This window comes from Musca vetustissima, unplaced genomic scaffold (genome assembly GCF_032173495.1).
Source record: "Musca vetustissima isolate MV318-11 ecotype Yass unplaced genomic scaffold, APGP_CSIRO_Mvet_v1 utg19881, whole genome shotgun sequence".
NCBI classification, from domain to species: Eukaryota; Metazoa; Arthropoda; class Insecta; order Diptera; family Muscidae; genus Musca; species Musca vetustissima.
The window spans coordinates 1-17,500 of record NW_026886163.1 but is presented as its reverse complement, the minus strand read 5'-3'; the positions used below and the strand labels follow the sequence as shown (position 1 = coordinate 17,500).

The 17,500-nt window shown below is 32.3% G+C and overlaps 1 non-coding gene and 2 pseudogenes across 1 annotated transcript; all 3 read right to left on the bottom strand.

Moving 5' to 3' along the window:
• Positions 1-7,563: 7,563 nt before the first annotated feature.
• LOC133333637 (large subunit ribosomal RNA) lies at positions 7,564-11,225 on the bottom strand (annotated as a pseudogene).
• A 353-nt stretch (positions 11,226-11,578) lies between these two features.
• On the bottom strand, positions 11,579-11,757 carry LOC133333629 (5.8S ribosomal RNA). Its single transcript, XR_009754456.1, has one exon. It is a non-coding gene; the product is annotated as a 5.8S ribosomal RNA (ribosomal RNA).
• Positions 11,758-12,287: 530 nt separating this feature from the next.
• On the bottom strand, positions 12,288-14,257 carry LOC133333632 (small subunit ribosomal RNA; annotated as a pseudogene).
• Between the last annotated feature and the right edge of the window lie 3,243 nt (positions 14,258-17,500).

Below are 17,500 nucleotides of genomic sequence, written 5' to 3'. Positions count from 1 at the left end.
AAATATATTAATATACCTCAAAATAGTATATTAGTAAAATATTTATAAACAAAATATTTTATTATATATTATTGTGTGGTATATTTATTTTATTTCAAATTTTTTTTATGAAATTGTTATGTTTTTTAGATAGAAGTTTTAAGTTTTTAATCTTCTTCTAAACGTCCCCCAAGCAAAAGAAGACGACTTATGCGTCTTTAAAAGAAATTTTTGCTAATCAATATTGGAATACTACGAATGTGTTGTGAGAATATGTTGTTAAGTGTTCTTGCAATGCAGGTTTCAATATTGAGGGCCCATGGGGGAGTTAAGCCCTGCAAAAATTTTTTATTTTTTTTGACTTAGTAAAATAAGTAAAAGGGGGGCTCCCCCTGTTGCTCGGGTTTTTTTGGCTGAATGGAGGGTATTGTTTCTGTGAGGGGACTTTACCATTTCATATGGCAGAAAAAATGAATGTGAAAGACCAATACACTTCGGTTGTATATAAACTGAATGTGTTGGTCTCATTTCATTTGGAGTGAAAACAGCAAAGCCAACTTATAGAGAGATGTGTGTTTCTTTCGCATATACATAAGTTGGCTGTTTTCATTCAAACGAAAAGAACCACAGTGTACACTATGTTGATGCTATGGGGAAGGAAAGACTTAGGTGTTTTTTTCTTCAAAGTCAATATAGAGAACTTTGGTTCTATTTTTTTATACAAGGCTTTATTAACATTAATTAATGAAAATGATAGAATAATGGCAAAAACATGGTCAATATTACATAGCGAATGGCCTCAGCACAATATATTTCCTCCCGAAAGATTGGATTGACCATTTTCCCTAATGGGGAAGATGGTCGGCGGTAGTAATGGCTACTGCCAAATGGTCTCCAACTGCCTAGTCATCGATATAGTGACTTATTCATATCAATCCATAACATTCCTACTGTCCCTATTTTCAAAATGCCAAATAAACTAAGTATTTGGAGATAGGTGCACAAAATACTGAATAACTTTTGAATGGCTACACGGCGGGAGCTGTGCATAGTCTCAAAATGTTGCTTAGAATGTCGACATTAAGAAAATGTCTTACATCAATCCATACACGAGATTCCTACTGTACCTATTTTTCCTACAAGTCAAATAAGAATTCACCGTAAATTACCCAAAGTCTATTGAAGAACATTGTTTCTTCAATAGACAATTCTTCTCAAATTGTATTTGAGAAGATCAACCAAAATTGAATTAATTTTGAATTTTTTTCCTTCATTCAGTAATATGAACTTGGGAAAAAAATTATAAAAAATCAGAAAATCGACAAAAAATATTCCGAAATGGCTCAAATAATATGTATTTCATATAACTATTTGATACCAATGATATTCATTCATTTATTTCGATTTTCAATTTTTTGTGATTTTTTTCACCATTATAATATCATTGAAAAATTGAATAAAAATTCATAAAAAATTCAAATTTGCTCGTAAATTACCCAAAAATGGCTTAAATAATAGCTATTCCATGTTGCTATGTTAAGCCAAAAAAAATTTCCATCATATCATTAAAACATGATTTTTTGGAATTTTTTTCCCCATTTTTTCCAAAAATATTAAAATATTAAAAAAATCGAAAATATTCATAAAAAAATCAAATATCAACGTAAATTACCCAAACATACATCAAATGATAGCTAATTTTTATTACTATCAATAAAAAATAAAATATCATTGATATTTTCAACGTTGATTTTTTTATGAATATTTTTCCGATTTTTTCAAAAATATTAAAAAATCGAAAAATATTCATAAAAAAATCAAATATCAACGTAAATTACACAAACATACATCAAATGATAGCTAATTTTTATTACTATCAATAAAAAATAAAATACCATTGATATTTTCAACGCTGATTTTTTTATGAATATTTTTCCGATTTTTTATTATTTTTTTAATCGAAAAATATTCATAAAAAAATCCTACATGCACGTAAATTACCCATTTATGCCTTAAAAGATGTCTAATTATTACTACTATTAACCAAAAATAAAATATCATTGATATTTTCAACGCTGATTTTTTTATGAATATTTTTCGATTTTTTATTATTTTCCAAAAAATGGAAAAAAATTCACCAAAAATTCAAAACTCATCGTAAATTACCCGTTGATGGCATAAAATATTGCTTTTACATTGGGCTATTTTATGCCATTCGAATTTCATCAAATTTCCATGTTTTAAATTTTTTATGAATTTTTTTCGAATATTTTTCATGTATAAATATTAATAAAAAATTCATAAAATATTCAACTTGGTCAAATTTGATGATTTTCCTCTATAAATCAATGTAAAATGACTATCTACATTATCCCTGTCAATTTCATGAAAATCCAATCATAATTGAATATTTTAGAAATAAAATAAATTTCTAAATTTACCCATTTTCGTTAAAAATTGCTTTATTTTCGACGAAAAAAATTAAAATTTTTTATTTTTGGAGAAAAAAATTTTATTCATTTAAAATAAGTTACCCATTATTCCAACTAAAATGAATAAAAAATCTTTTTCCAAAAATTCCATTTCGTTAATTTTTTATTAAGGTTTTTCTTCAAAAATCATCCCTCTTTCACATTTTAATTTGCCGCACTATGAAACTATCTATAGGTATGATGGCTGTCATGAAAATGTGGTCACATACCGTAGTCATCACAACTCATTGAAACATTAAGAACGATGACTGAAATCACCATTAGAGTGGTTGAAAGTGGTTTGTTCATGTTATACGATGAGTTTTGCGATGAATTAACGCTTCGAGTGGGTATGGATGTCGCAGTATTTCCGTCAGCTAGTAATAGTTGAATGCGATTGCTGTGGTTGGTAGTATTCATTCACTATAAGCGGGTACGATTGTGCAGTGCGTACAATTGTCTTTATTCATGGTTATCTTCCTACTATTACAAGCATGTTTCATTAAGTTGAGACGTTGACTGTTTGAATAGTAGGGAGCGAGTTTCTTTGCATCGTACGATGTGAGGAGTCTCGTTAAACAAATGTGTGATTTTTAAAAATGTTTATCCAAATGGTTAAACGAAAATATGAAATTCTTAATTTCATATCAATATCAAGTATAGTAAGTTGAAGAACCTACTATGCTGCGATGTTAAAAGTAATTTGAAATAAATTGCTAAAAATATTGAGAAAAATACCTCCAATATACTTTTTGAACAAATTACGCGAAAACGATGTCATTCAATATTTGGTGATCGTTTTTTTGATTTTTCATTAAGTTGTCGATGGAAAAACATACAATAAAACATTATTCTGGTTGATCCTGCCAGTAGTTATATGCTTGTCTCAATGATTAAGCCATGCATGTCTAAGTACACACGAATTAACAGTGAAACCGCAAAAGGCTCATTTATATAAGTTATGGTTCCTTAGATCGTTAAAGCTACTTGGATAACCGTGGTAATTCTAGAGCTAATACATGCTTTATAAACACGGACCTTTGGGACGTGTGCTTTTATTAGGCTAAAACCAAGCGATCAACAACATCGTTTAATTTGAACTCTAAATACAAGTACTTGAAAATACGCTTACATAAGGTATAGTACAAACTACAATTATAGTTGTACTACCCGTATAATAAAGTTCAACTACGATGTTTTAACCGCAACAACTTTAATATACGCTATTGGAGCTGGAGTTACCGCGGCTGCTGGCACCAGACTTGCCCTCCAATAGGTCCTTGTTAAGGGATTTAAAGTGTACTCATTCCAATTACAGGGCCTCTAATATGAGTCCTGTTAACCATCAAAAGTTGATAGGGCAGACATTTGAAAGATCTGTCGTCGGTACGAGACCATACGATCTGCAAGTTATCTAGAGTTCAACCATATAAACGATCAAAGATTTGGTTTTAGCCTAATAAAAGCACACGTCCCAAAGGTCCGTGTTTATAATGCATGTATTAGCTCTAGAATTACCACAGTTATCCAAGTAACTGTTAACGATCTAAGGAACCATAACTGATATAATGAGCCTTTTGCGGTTTCACTGTTAATTCGTGTGTACTTAGACATGCATGGCTTAATCTTTGAGACAAGCATATAACTAATCAACCAGAATAATGTTTTATTGTATGTTTTTCCATCGACAACTTAATGAAAAATCAACGAAACGAGTCACCAAATATTGAATGACATCGTTTTCGCGTAATTTGTTCAAAAAGTATATTGGAGGTATTTTTCTCAATATTTTTAGCAATTTATTTCAAATTACTTTTAACATCGCAGCATAGTAGGTTTTTCAACTTACTATACTTGATATTGATATGAAATTAAGAATTTCATATTTTCGTTTAACCATTTGGATAAACATTTTTAAAAATCACACATTTGTTTAACGAGACTCCTCACATCGTACGATGCAAAGAAACTCGCTCCCTACTATTCAAACAGTCAACGTCTCAACTTAATGAAACATGCTTGTAATAGTAGGAAGATAACCATGAATAAAGACAATTGTACGCACTGCACAATCGTACCCGCTTATAGTGAATGAATACTACCAACCACAGCAATCGCATTCAACTATTACTAGCTGACGGAAATACTGCGACATCCATACCCACTCGAAGCGTTAATTCATCGCAAAACTCATCGTATAACATGAACAAACCACTTTCAACCACTCTAATGGTGATTTCAGTCATCGTTCTTAATGTTTCAATGAGTTGTGATGACTACGGTATGTGACCACATTTTCATGACAGCCATCATACCTATAGATAGTTTCATAGTGCGGCACATTAAAATGTGAAAGAGGGATGATTTTTGAAGAAAAACCTTAATAAAAAATTAACGAAATGGAATTTTTGGAAAAAGATTTTTTATTCATTTTAGTTGGAATAATGGGTAACTTATTTTAAATGAATAAAATTTTTTTCTCCAAAAATAAAAAATTTTAATTTTTTTCGTCGAAAATAAAGCAATTTTTAACGAAAATGGGTAAATTTAGAAATTTATTTTATTTCTAAAATATTCAATTATGATTGGATTTTCATGAAATTGACAGGGATAATGTAGATAGTCATTTTACATTGATTTATAGAGGAAAATCATAAAATTTGACCAAGTTGAATATTTTATGAATTTTTTATTAATATTTATACATGAAAAATATTCGAAAAAAATTCATAAAAAATTTAAAACATGGAAATTTGATGAAATTCGAATGGCATAAAATAGCCCAATGTAAAAGCAATATTTTATGCCATCAACGGGTAATTTACGATGAGTTTTGAATTTTTGGTGAATTTTTTTCCATTTTTTGGAAAATAATAAAAAATGGAAAAATATTCATAAAAAAATCAGCGTTGAAAATATCAATGATATTTTATTTTTGGTTAATAGTAGTAATAATTAGACATCTTTTAAGGCATAAATGGGTAATTTACGTGCATGTAGGATTTTTTTATGAATATTTTTCGATTAAAAAAATAATAAAAAATCGGAAAAATATTCATAAAAAAATCAGTGTTGAAAATATCAATGGTATTTTATTTTTTATTGATAGTAATAAAAATTAGCTATCATTTGATGTATGTTTGGGTAATTTACGTTGATATTTGATTTTTTTATGAATATTTTTCGATTTTTTAATATTTTTGAAAAAATCGGAAAAATATTCATAAAAAAATCAACGTTGAAAATATCAATGATATTTTATTTTTTGTTGATAGTAATAAAAATTAGCTATCATTTGATGTATGTTTGGGTAATTTACGTTGATATTTGATTTTTTTATGAATATTTTTCGATTTTTTTAATATTTTAATATTTTTGGAAAAAATTGGGAAAAAAATTCCAAAAAATCATGTTTTAATGATATGATGGAAATTTTTTTGGCTTAACATAGCAACATGGAATAGCTATTATTTAAGCCATTTTTGGGTAATTTACGAGCAAATTTGAATTTTTTATGAATTTTTATTCAATTTTTCAATGATATTATAATGGTGAAAAAAATCACAAAAAATTGAAAATCGAAATAAATGAATTAATATCATTGGTATCAAATAGTTATATGAAATACATATTATTTGAGCCATTTCGGAATATTTTTGTCGATTTCCTGTTTTTTTATAATTTTTTTTTCCCAAGTTCATATTACTGAATGAAGGAAAAAAATTCAAAATTAATTCAATTTTGGTTGATCTTCTCAAATACAATTTGAGAAGAATTGTCTATTGAAGAAACAATGTTCTTCAATAGACTTTGGGTAATTTACGGTGAATTCTTATTTCACTTGTAGGAAAAATAGGTACAGTAGGAATCTCGTGTATGGATTGATGTAAGACATTTTCTTAATGTCGACATTCTAAGCAACATTTTGAGACTATGCACAGCTCCCGCCGTGTAGCCATTCAAAAGTTATTCAGTATTTTGTGCACCTATCTCCAAATACTTAGTTTATTTGGCATTTTGAAAATAGGGACAGTAGGAATGTTATGGATTGATATGAATAAGTCACTATATCGATGACTAGGCAGTTGGAGACCATTTGGCAGTAGCCATTACTACCGCCGACCATCTTCCCCATTAGGGAAAATGGTCAATCCAATCTTTCGGGAGGAAATATATTGTGCTGAGGCCATTCGCTATGTAATATTGACCATGTTTTTGCCATTATTCTATCATTTTCATTAATTAATGTTAATAAAGCCTTGTATAAAAAAATAGAACCAAAGTTCTCTATATTGACTTTGAAGAAAAAAACACCTAAGTCTTTCCTTCCCCATAGCATCAACATAGTGTACACTTTGGTTCTTTTCGTTTGAATGAAAACAGCCAACTTATGTATATGCGAAAGAAACACACATCTCTCTATAAGTTGGCTTTGCTGTTTTCACTCCAAATGAAATGAGACCAACACATTCAGTTTATATACAACCGAAGTGTATTGGTCTTTCACATTCATTTTTTCTGCCATATGAAATGGTAAAGTCCCCTCACAGAAACAATACCCTCCATTCAGCCAAAAAAAACCCAAAAAATTTTTCGCCGCTAACGGCGGTCCCTTTTTTGGATGCCGAGCAACAGGGGCAAAAAAATAAAAAATTTTTGCAGGGCTTAACTCCCCCATGGGCCCTCAATATTGAAACCTGCATTGCAAGAACACTTCTCACAACACATTCGTAGTATTCCAATATTGATTAGCAAAAATTTCTTTTAAAGACGGATAAGTCGTCTTCTTTTGCTTGGGGGACGTTTAGAAGAAGATTAAAAACTTAAAACTTCTATCTAAAAAACATAACAATTTCATAAAAAAATTTGAAATAAAATAAATATACCACACAATAATATATAATAAAATATTTTGTTTATAAATATTTTACTAATATACTATTTTGAGGTATATTAATATATTTATTTCAACACAATAAAAGTCTTTTCATATTTAACACCATAAAGACAACAATGCAAATTGTTATCATTATAATATCAATATAAATAAGACCAATCTGTGTAGTTTGGTTTTTATATTGTTTTGTTTTATGTTTTTCCAAATTAATGGAATATTAATGGAATAAGCTGAGGATAAGTTTCAGTGGATCGCAGTATGGCAGCTGCTCTACCACTTACAACACCTTGCCCGTTAAAAAAGTCGTTTACATATATAAGTAACTAATATTTGCTATGTTACATATAACATTGACATCACATCCATTGTCGTTTATCAGAAATAAACTTTAAAGGGTTTATAATTGCAGTCCAGCTCGGATACGACCTTAGAAGCGTTCAGGCTTAATCCAACGTACGTAGCGTCATACCATTGTTCGCTCGAACAAGTATTGTGCCATAGGTCCGTACCTGCGGTTCCTCTCGTACTACGCAGGAATGCTGTCGCAACAACATATTGTCATTAGTAGGGTAAAACTAACCTGTCTCACGACGGTCTAAACCCAGCTCACGTTCCCTTGCATGGGTGAACAATCCAACGCTTGGTGAATTTTGTTAAACCAAAAGGATCGATAGGCAGAGCTTTTGCTGTCCCTGTGTACTGAACACCGAGATCAAGTCAGCATTTGCCCTTTTGCTCTATGTGTGGTTTCTGTCCGCACTGAGCTGGCCTTGGGACACCTCCGTTATTATTTGAGAGATGTACCGCCCCAGTCAAACTCCCTACCTGGCAATGTCCTTGAATTGGATCATACCTGAGTCATAGGAGTTATACCAAATTTCAAATATTGACAATAACACCGAAATGCCATCATCTCATCGAAATTTGTTTACAATTATATAACAAACTCTTAGTACTTTGATCAAGCTTGCATCAAAACCCAATACCATAAGATATATAAATATATCCGTATAATGGCTAAGAAATGATACACGTTCCACTTAATCAAGTAAGTAAGGAAACAATAAGAGTAGTGGTATTTCATCGTTGATACATCCGAAAACATATCTCCCACTTATTCTACACCTCTTATGTCTCCTTACACTGCCAGATTAGAGTCAAGCTCAACAGGGTCTTCTTTCCCCGCTAATTATTCCAAGCCCGTTCCCTTGGCTGTGGTTTCGCTAGATAGTAGATAGGGACAGTAGGAATCTCGTTAATCCATTCATGCGCGTCACTAATTAGATGACGAGGCATTTGGCTACCTTAAGAGAGTCATAGTTACTCCCGCCGTTTACCCGCGCTTACTTGAATTTCTTCACTTTGACATTCAGAGCACTGGGCAGAAATCACATTGTGTCAACACCCGCTAGGGCCATCACAATGCTTTGTTTTAATTAGACAGTCGGATTCCCCAAGTCCGTGCCAGTTCTGAATTGATTGTTAATTGATAGTCGTTATAATTTAAAGAGTTAACACCTTGCGATGCAACCCTAAAAATTTTAGCAAGAAAGTTCCACAATTGGTTACATAACTACTATCCGAGGAACAAGATCCGGAGACCTCTATTTACCCAGAACGAGCACGTAAACCATGTTATTGCTTCCCAATCAAGCCCGACTATCTCAATCTTCAGAGCCAATCCTTATCCCGAAGTTACGGATCTAATTTGCCGACTTCCCTTACCTACATTATTCTATCGACTAGAGACTCTTCACCTTGGAGACCAGCTGCGGATATTGGTACGGCCTGTTGAGAAGTTTGCGTGACCCCACCATAAATTTTCAAGGTCCGAGGAGAAAATATCGACACAACAGTAAATGTCATGCTCTTCTAGTCCATCTACCATATCTCTCTTCGAAAGACTTCCAACGGCTTCTTTATGGTCGTTCCTGTTGCCAGGATGAGCACAAGGCCCATATTTAATAACAAACGGATACTCAACAGGTTACGGAATTGGAACCGTATTCCCTTTCGTTCAAAATTATTCAAGTGTTTAATTACGAAAAAAATGCGCAATGCATTCTTTTGTTATAATTATAACTTGAAAATTTTCAGCTTTCGCCTTGAACTTAGGACCGACTAACTCGTGATCAACCACTGTTCACACGAAACCCTTCTCCACTTCAGTCCTCCAAGGTCTCATTCGATTATTTGCTACTACCACCAAGATCTGTGCCAATGGCGGCTCCATGCAGGCTTACGCCAAACACTTCCATGCACACCATTGTACCCTCCTACTCACTAAAGTTTCAAAGTTTAAAATCCAACCGAGATTGAATATAAACCATTTACTTTAGCGGTAATGTATAGGTATACAACTTAAGCGCCATCCATTTTAAGGGCTAGTTGCTTCGGCAGGTGAGTTGTTACACACTCCTTAGCGGATTACGACTTCCATGTCCACCGTCCTGCTGTTTTAAGCAACCAACGCCTTTCATGGTATCTGCATGAGTTGTCAATTTGGGCACCGTAACATTACGTTTGGTTCATCCCACAGCGCCAGTTCTGCTTACCAAAAGTGGCCCACTGGGCACATTATATCACAACCACACCTTCATACCAAGAAAGGTGTGGTTCTTACCCATTTAAAGTTTGAGAATAGGTTAAGGTCGTTTCGACCCTAAGGCCTCTAATCATTCGCTTTACCAGATAAGATTATTTTACATAATTTTTAAATGCACCAGCTATCCTGAGGGAAACTTCGGAGGGAACCAGCTACTAGATGGTTCGATTGGTCTTTCGCCCCTATACTCAATTCTGACAATCGATTTGCACGTCAGAACTGTTTCGGTCTTCCATCAGGGTTTCCCCTGACTTCAACCTGATCAAGTATAGTTCACCATCTTTCGGGTCACAGCATATATGCTCAAGGTACGCTCTGGTTAGAGGCATAAATAATATAAATATTATTATGCATAACTGATAGAACGCCCCGGGATTGAATTAATAGACTATAAATAGACTAAAAACTAATCCCATAAAAGTTATGTTAATTTCGCTATTAGGTTTATATTCCCAATAACTTGCAAATATGTTAGACTCCTTGGTCCGTGTTTCAAGACGGGTCCCGAAGGTATCCTGAATCTTTCGCATTGTAAATCATATAAGCGCATATAATAAACACAAAAATCAAGATTAATGTGCCATTATAGAATACAAGTATTCAAGCGCTATATATAATAGATCTATCAACACTTTATCGAATCAAAAGCATTTATTCTATGTTAATACGCAAGCATACTAATTTGAATAAACTTAAGCCATTGATCTTATGATAAATTGGGTATGTTAATAGATTACAATGTCCTTATATGGAAAAAATGCACGCCATTCTTACTATATTATTCATATAGCAATCATAACGATGAATTTTCCATAATGGATATTCAGGTTCATCGGGCTTAACCTCTAAGCAGTTTCACGTACTTTTTAACTCTCTATTCAGAGTTCTTTTCAACTTTCCCTCACGGTACTTGTTTACTATCGGTCTCATGGTTATATTTAGTTTTAGATGGAGTTTACCACCCACTTAGTGCTGCACTATCAAGCAACACGACTCTTTGGAAATGTTCTCTAGTAATCATTAACGTTATACGGGCCTGGCACCCTCTATGGGTAAATGGCCTCATTTAAGAAGGACTTAAATCGTTAATTTCTCATACTAGAAATTGAACACTCCATACACTGCATCTCACATTTGCCATAAAGACAAAGTGACTTAGTGCTGAACTCTTTCCTTTTCGCTCGCCGCTACTAAGGAAATCCTTGTTAGTTTCTTTTCCTCCCCTCATTAATATGCTTAAATTCAGGGGGTAGTCCCATATGAGTTGAGGTTGTATAAAACAAATACTAATTTATAGTTTACATTTTATAGAATAAATCATTTTAATGAAAAAATCTTTTCTTTTTTGTATGTTCATATTTTTTCTTCAATATAAAAGAGACAATTCTAGTTCATAAAAAATTTTTATGCTAGACCTTCCTCAATTAATTGAAAAAAATGAAAGTATTTTAATAAAAAAATACTAGGATTTTTTCAATGAGGTATTCTATCTTGACTATTAATATTATGAATTCTATAGCGGTCTTTTGGTGACAAAAAACCAGAATCCAGTAATATAACATGTGCTCAAAACACAATTCAATAAATTGAATTGATTATTTAAGCAACTTATTTAGCATAGTCTTACAACCCTCAACCATATGTAGTCCAAGCAGCACTCTAAAATTAATTAAAGTACCTTACAGCATGGACTGCGATATGCGTTCAAAATGTCGATGTTCATGTGTCCTGCAGTTCACACGATGACGCACAGTTTGCTGCGTTCTTCATCGACCCATGAGCCGAGTGATCCACCGCTTAGAGTGATAATTTATTTTTGTTTTGTATACAGTCAAAATTGTTTTTATTGAAAGAAATCAAAAATACACCAAAATGAATTGGCATATATCAATTTCTTCAATAACTTATGTTTTTATACATACAATTTATGTTGCGAATGTCTTAGTTCAAACAACCGCTTGACATCAACATATCCGAAAATATATCGAGCAAACAGAAGAAGAACATTAACTTATATTAAATATAAGTACAACTGTAATTGTATGTTTTGATTTCAATGTATGTATTCGATCAATTAAGATCAAAACAGTACATTGTAAAAATCAAATAGTTTTTACTTTAAAAAAAAAAAAAAACTATGAACAATGTATGATTTTATATTCACAAATGAATGTGAATTGTAAACCAGTACACTGACAACGAAACATGTAAGTTTTCAATGAAGAAAACGAACACAGTTAGGTTTTTTTGTGGGGTTTTTATTTCCAAATTTCACTTCAATGAAGAAGTAGAAAATATGGAGAATAAAAGTTTTTGTTATACGGTTGGAACACGTTAATGATCCTTCCGCAGGTTCACCTACGGAAACCTTGTTACGACTTTTACTTCCTCTAAATAATCAAGTTCGGTCAACTTTTGCGAAACATCCGTAACACACGAGGCGTTACAGTGATCACGTCCGGAGACCTCACTAAATAATTCAATCGGTAGTAGCGACGGGCGGTGTGTACAAAGGGCAGGGACGTAATCAATGCGAGTTAATGACTCACACTTACTGGGAATTCCAAGTTCATGTGAACAGTTTCAGTTCACAATCCCAAGCATGAAAGTGGTTCAGCGGTTTACCCGGACCTCTCGGTCTAGGAAATACACGTTGATACTTTCATTGTAGCGCGCGTGCAGCCCAGGACATCTAAGGGCATCACAGACCTGTTATTGCTCAATCTCATTATTGCTAGACGCAATTTGTCCATTTAAGAAGCTAGTGTCCTTATAATGGGACAAACCAACAGGTACGGCTCCACTTTTACAAACACATTCAAACGCTAACACATTTTACTGCGGTCGCGAATGAAGGCTATAAAAGCTTCAACACCATAATCCTGAAAGCATCTATTTAATATATTTGAGTCTCGTTCGTTATCGGAATTAACCAGACAAATCACTCCACGAACTAAGAACGGCCATGCACCACCACCCATAGATTCGAGAAAGAGCTATCAATCTGTCTTACACACTTATGTTCGGACCTGGTAAGTTTTCCCGTGTTGAGTCAAATTAAGCCGCAGGCTCCACTCCTGGTGGTGCCCTTCCGTCAATTCCTTTAAGTTTCAGCTTTGCAACCATACTTCCCCCGGAGCCCAAAAGCTTTGGTTTCCCGGGAAGCGACTGAGAGAGCCATAAAAGTAGCTACACCCAATTGCTAGCTGGCATCGTTTATGGTTAGAACTAGGGCGGTATCTGATCGCCTTCGAACCTCTAACTTTCGTTCTTGATTAATGAAAACATCTTTGGCAAATGCTTTCGAGTTAGTCTTACGACGGTCCAAGAATTTCACCTCTCGCGTCGTAATACTAATGCCCCCAAACTGCTTCTATTAATCATTACCTCTTGATCTAAAAACCAATGAAAGTAGAACAGAGGTCTTATTTCATTATTCCATGCACAAAATATTCAGGCATTTGGAGCCTGCTTTAAGCACTCTAATTTGTTCAAAGTAATTGTACCGGCCCACAACAACACTCGATGAAGAGCACTGAAGCAGGTTTAAATAGGAGGAACATACATAAATACAAGTACCTATGCATGTAAGAACTCCACCGGTAATACGCTTACATACATAAGGTATAGTACAAACTACAATTATAGTTGTACTACCCGTATGAAGCACAAGTTCAACTACGAACGTTTTAACCGCAACAACTTTAATATACGCTATTGGAGCTGGAGTTACCGCGGCTGCTGGCACCAGACTTGCCCTCCAATAGGTCCTTGTTAAGGGATTTAAAGTGTACTCATTCCAATTACAGGGCCTCTAATATGAGTCCTGTATTGTTATTTTTCGTCACTACCTCCCCGAGCTGGGAGTGGGTAATTTACGCGCCTGCTGCCTTCCTTAGATGTGGTAGCCGTTTCTCAGGCTCCCTCTCCGGAATCGAACCCTGATTCCCCGTTACCCGTTGCAACCATGGTAGTCCTAGATACTACCATCAAAAGTTGATAGGGCAGACATTTGAAAGATCTGTCGTCGGTACGAGACCATACGATCTGCAAGTTATCTAGAGTTCAACCATATAAACGATCAAAGATCGCTTGGTTTTAGCCTAATAAAAGCACACGTCCCAAAGGTCCGTGTTTATAATGCATGTATTAGCTCTAGAATTACCACAGTTATCCAAGTAACTGTTAACGATCTAAGGAACCATAACTGATATAATGAGCCTTTTGCGGTTTCACTGTTAATTCGTGTGTACTTAGACATGCATGGCTTAATCTTTGAACCAGAATAATGTTTTATTGTATGTTTTTCCATCGACAACTTAATGAAAAATCAACGAAACGAGTCACCAAATATTGAATGACATCGTTTTCGCGTAATTTGTTCAAAAAGTATATTGGAGGTATTTTTCTCAATATTTTTAGCAATTTATTTCAAATTACTTTTAACATCGCAGCATAGTAGGTTTTTCAACTTACTATACTTGATATTGATATGAAATTAAGAATTTCATATTTTCGTTTAACCATTTGGATAAACATTTTTAAAAAATCACACATTTGTTTAACGAGACTCCTCACATCGTACGATGCAAAGAAACTCGCTCCCTACTATTCAAACAGTCAACGTCTCAACTTAATGAAACATGCTTGTAATAGTAGGAAGATAACATACCCACTCGAAGCGTTAATTCATCGCAAAACTCATCGTATAACATGAACAAACCACTTTCAACCACTCTAATGGTGATTTCAGTCATCGTTCTTAATGTTTCAATGAGTTGTGATGACTACGGTATGTGACCACATTTTCATGACAGCCATCATACCTATAGATAGTTTCATAGTGCGGCACATTAAAATGTGAAAGAGGGATGATTTTTGAAGAAAAACCTTAATAAAAAATTAACGAAATGGAATTTTTGGAAAAAGATTTTTTATTCATTTTAGTTGGAATAATGGGTAACTTATTTTAAATGAATAAAATTTTTTTCTCCAAAAATAAAAAATTTTAATTTTTTTCGTCGAAAATAAAGCAATTTTTAACGAAAATGGGTAAATTTAGAAATTTATTTTATTTCTAAAATATTCAATTATGATTGGATTTTCATGAAATTGACAGGGATAATGTAGATAGTCATTTTACATTGATTTATAGAGGAAAATCATCAAATTTGACCAAGTTGAATATTTTATGAATTTTTTATTAATATTTATACATGAAAAATATTCGAAAAAAATTCATAAAAAATTTAAAACATGGAAATTTGATGAAATTCGAATGGCATAAAATAGCCCAATGTAAAAGCAATATTTTATGCCATCAACGGGTAATTTACGATGAGTTTTGAATTTTTGGTGAATTTTTTTCCATTTTTTTGAAAATAATAAAAAATGGAAAAATATTCATAAAAAAATCAGCGTTGAAAATATCAATGATATTTTATTTTTGGTTAATAGTAGTAATAATTAGACATCTTTTAAGGCATAAATGGGTAATTTACGTGCATGTAGGATTTTTTTATGAATATTTTTCGATTAAAAAAATAATAAAAAATCGGAAAAATATTCATAAAAAAATCAGTGTTGAAAATATCAATGGTATTTTATTTTTTATTGATAGTAATAAAAATTAGCTATCATTTGATGTATGTTTGGGTAATTTACGTTGATATTTGATTTTTTTATGAATATTTTTCGATTTTTTAATATTTTTGAAAAAATCGGAAAAATATTCATAAAAAAATCAACGTTGAAAATATCAATGATATTTTATTTTTTGTTGATAGTAATAAAAATTAGCTATCATTTGATGTATGTTTGGGTAATTTACGTTGATATTTGATTTTTTTATGAATATTTTTCGATTTTTTTAATATTTTAATATTTTTGGAAAAAATTGGGAAAAAAATTCCAAAAAATCATGTTTTAATGATATGATGGAAATTTTTTTGGCTTAACATAGCAACATGGAATAGCTATTATTTAAGCCATTTTTGGGTAATTTACGAGCAAATTTGAATTTTTTATGAATTTTTATTCAATTTTTCAATGATATTATAATGGTGAAAAAAATCACAAAAAATTGAAAATCGAAATAAATGAATGAATATCATTGGTATCAAATAGTTATATGAAATACATATTATTTGAGCCATTTCGGAATATTTTTTGTCGATTTTCTGATTTTTTTTTTTTCCCAAGTTCATATTACTGAATGAAGGAAAAAAATTCAAAATTAATTCAATTTTGGTTGATCTTCTCAAATACAATTTGAGAAGAATTGTCTATTGAAGAAACAATGTTCTTCAATAGACTTTGGGTAATTTACGGTGAATTCTTATTTCACTTGTAGGAAAAATAGGTACAGTAGGAATCTCGTGTATGGATTGATGTAAGACATTTTCTTAATGTCGACATTCTAAGCAACATTTTGAGACTATGCACAGCTCCCGCCGTGTAGCCATTCAAAAGTTATTCAGTATTTTGTGCACCTATCTCCAAATACTTAGTTTATTTGGCAGCCATTCGCTATGTAATATTGACCATGTTTTTGCCATTATTCTATCATTTTCATTAATTAATGTTAATAAAGCCTTGTATAAAAAAATAGAACCAAAGTTCTCTATATTGACTTTGAAGAAAAAAACACCTAAGTCTTTCCTTCCCCATAGCATCAACATAGTGTACACTTTGGTTCTTTTCGTTTGAATGAAAACAGCCAACTTATGTATATGCGAAAGAAACACACATCTCTCTATAAGTTGGCTTTGCTGTTTTCACTCCAAATGAAATGAGACCAACACATTCAGTTTATATACAACCGAAGTGTATTGGTCTTTCACATTCATTTTTTCTGCCATATGAAATGGTAAAGTCCCCTCACAGAAACAATACCCTCCATTCAGCCAAAAAAACCCAAAAAATTTTTCGCCGCTAACGCGGCGGTCCCTTTTTTGGATGCCGAGCAACAGGGGGGAGCCCCCCTTTTACTTATTTTACTAAGTCAAAAAAAATAAAAAATTTTTGCAGGGCTTAACTCCCCCATGGGCCCTCAATATTGAAACCTGCATTGCAAGAACACTTTAACATATTCTCACAACACATTCGTAGTATTCCAATATTGATTAGCAAAAATTTCTTTTAAAGACGGATAAGTCGTCTTCTTTTGCTTGGGGGACGTTTAGAAGAAGATTAAAAACTTAAACTTCTATCTAAAAAACATAACAATTTCATAAAAAAATTTGAAATAAAATAAATATACCACACAATAATATATAATAAAATATTTTGTTTATAAATATTTTACTAATATACTATTTTGAGGTATATTAATATATTTATTTCAACACAATAAAAGTCTTTTCATATTTAACACCATAAAGACAACAATGCAAATTGTTATCATTATAATATCAATATAAATAAGACCAATCTGTGTAGTTTGGTTTTTATATTGTTTTGTTTTATGTTTTTCCAAATTAATGGAATATCACATTATGAAACGATATAAATATCGAATCATCAAGCAGAGGATAAGTTTCAGTGGAT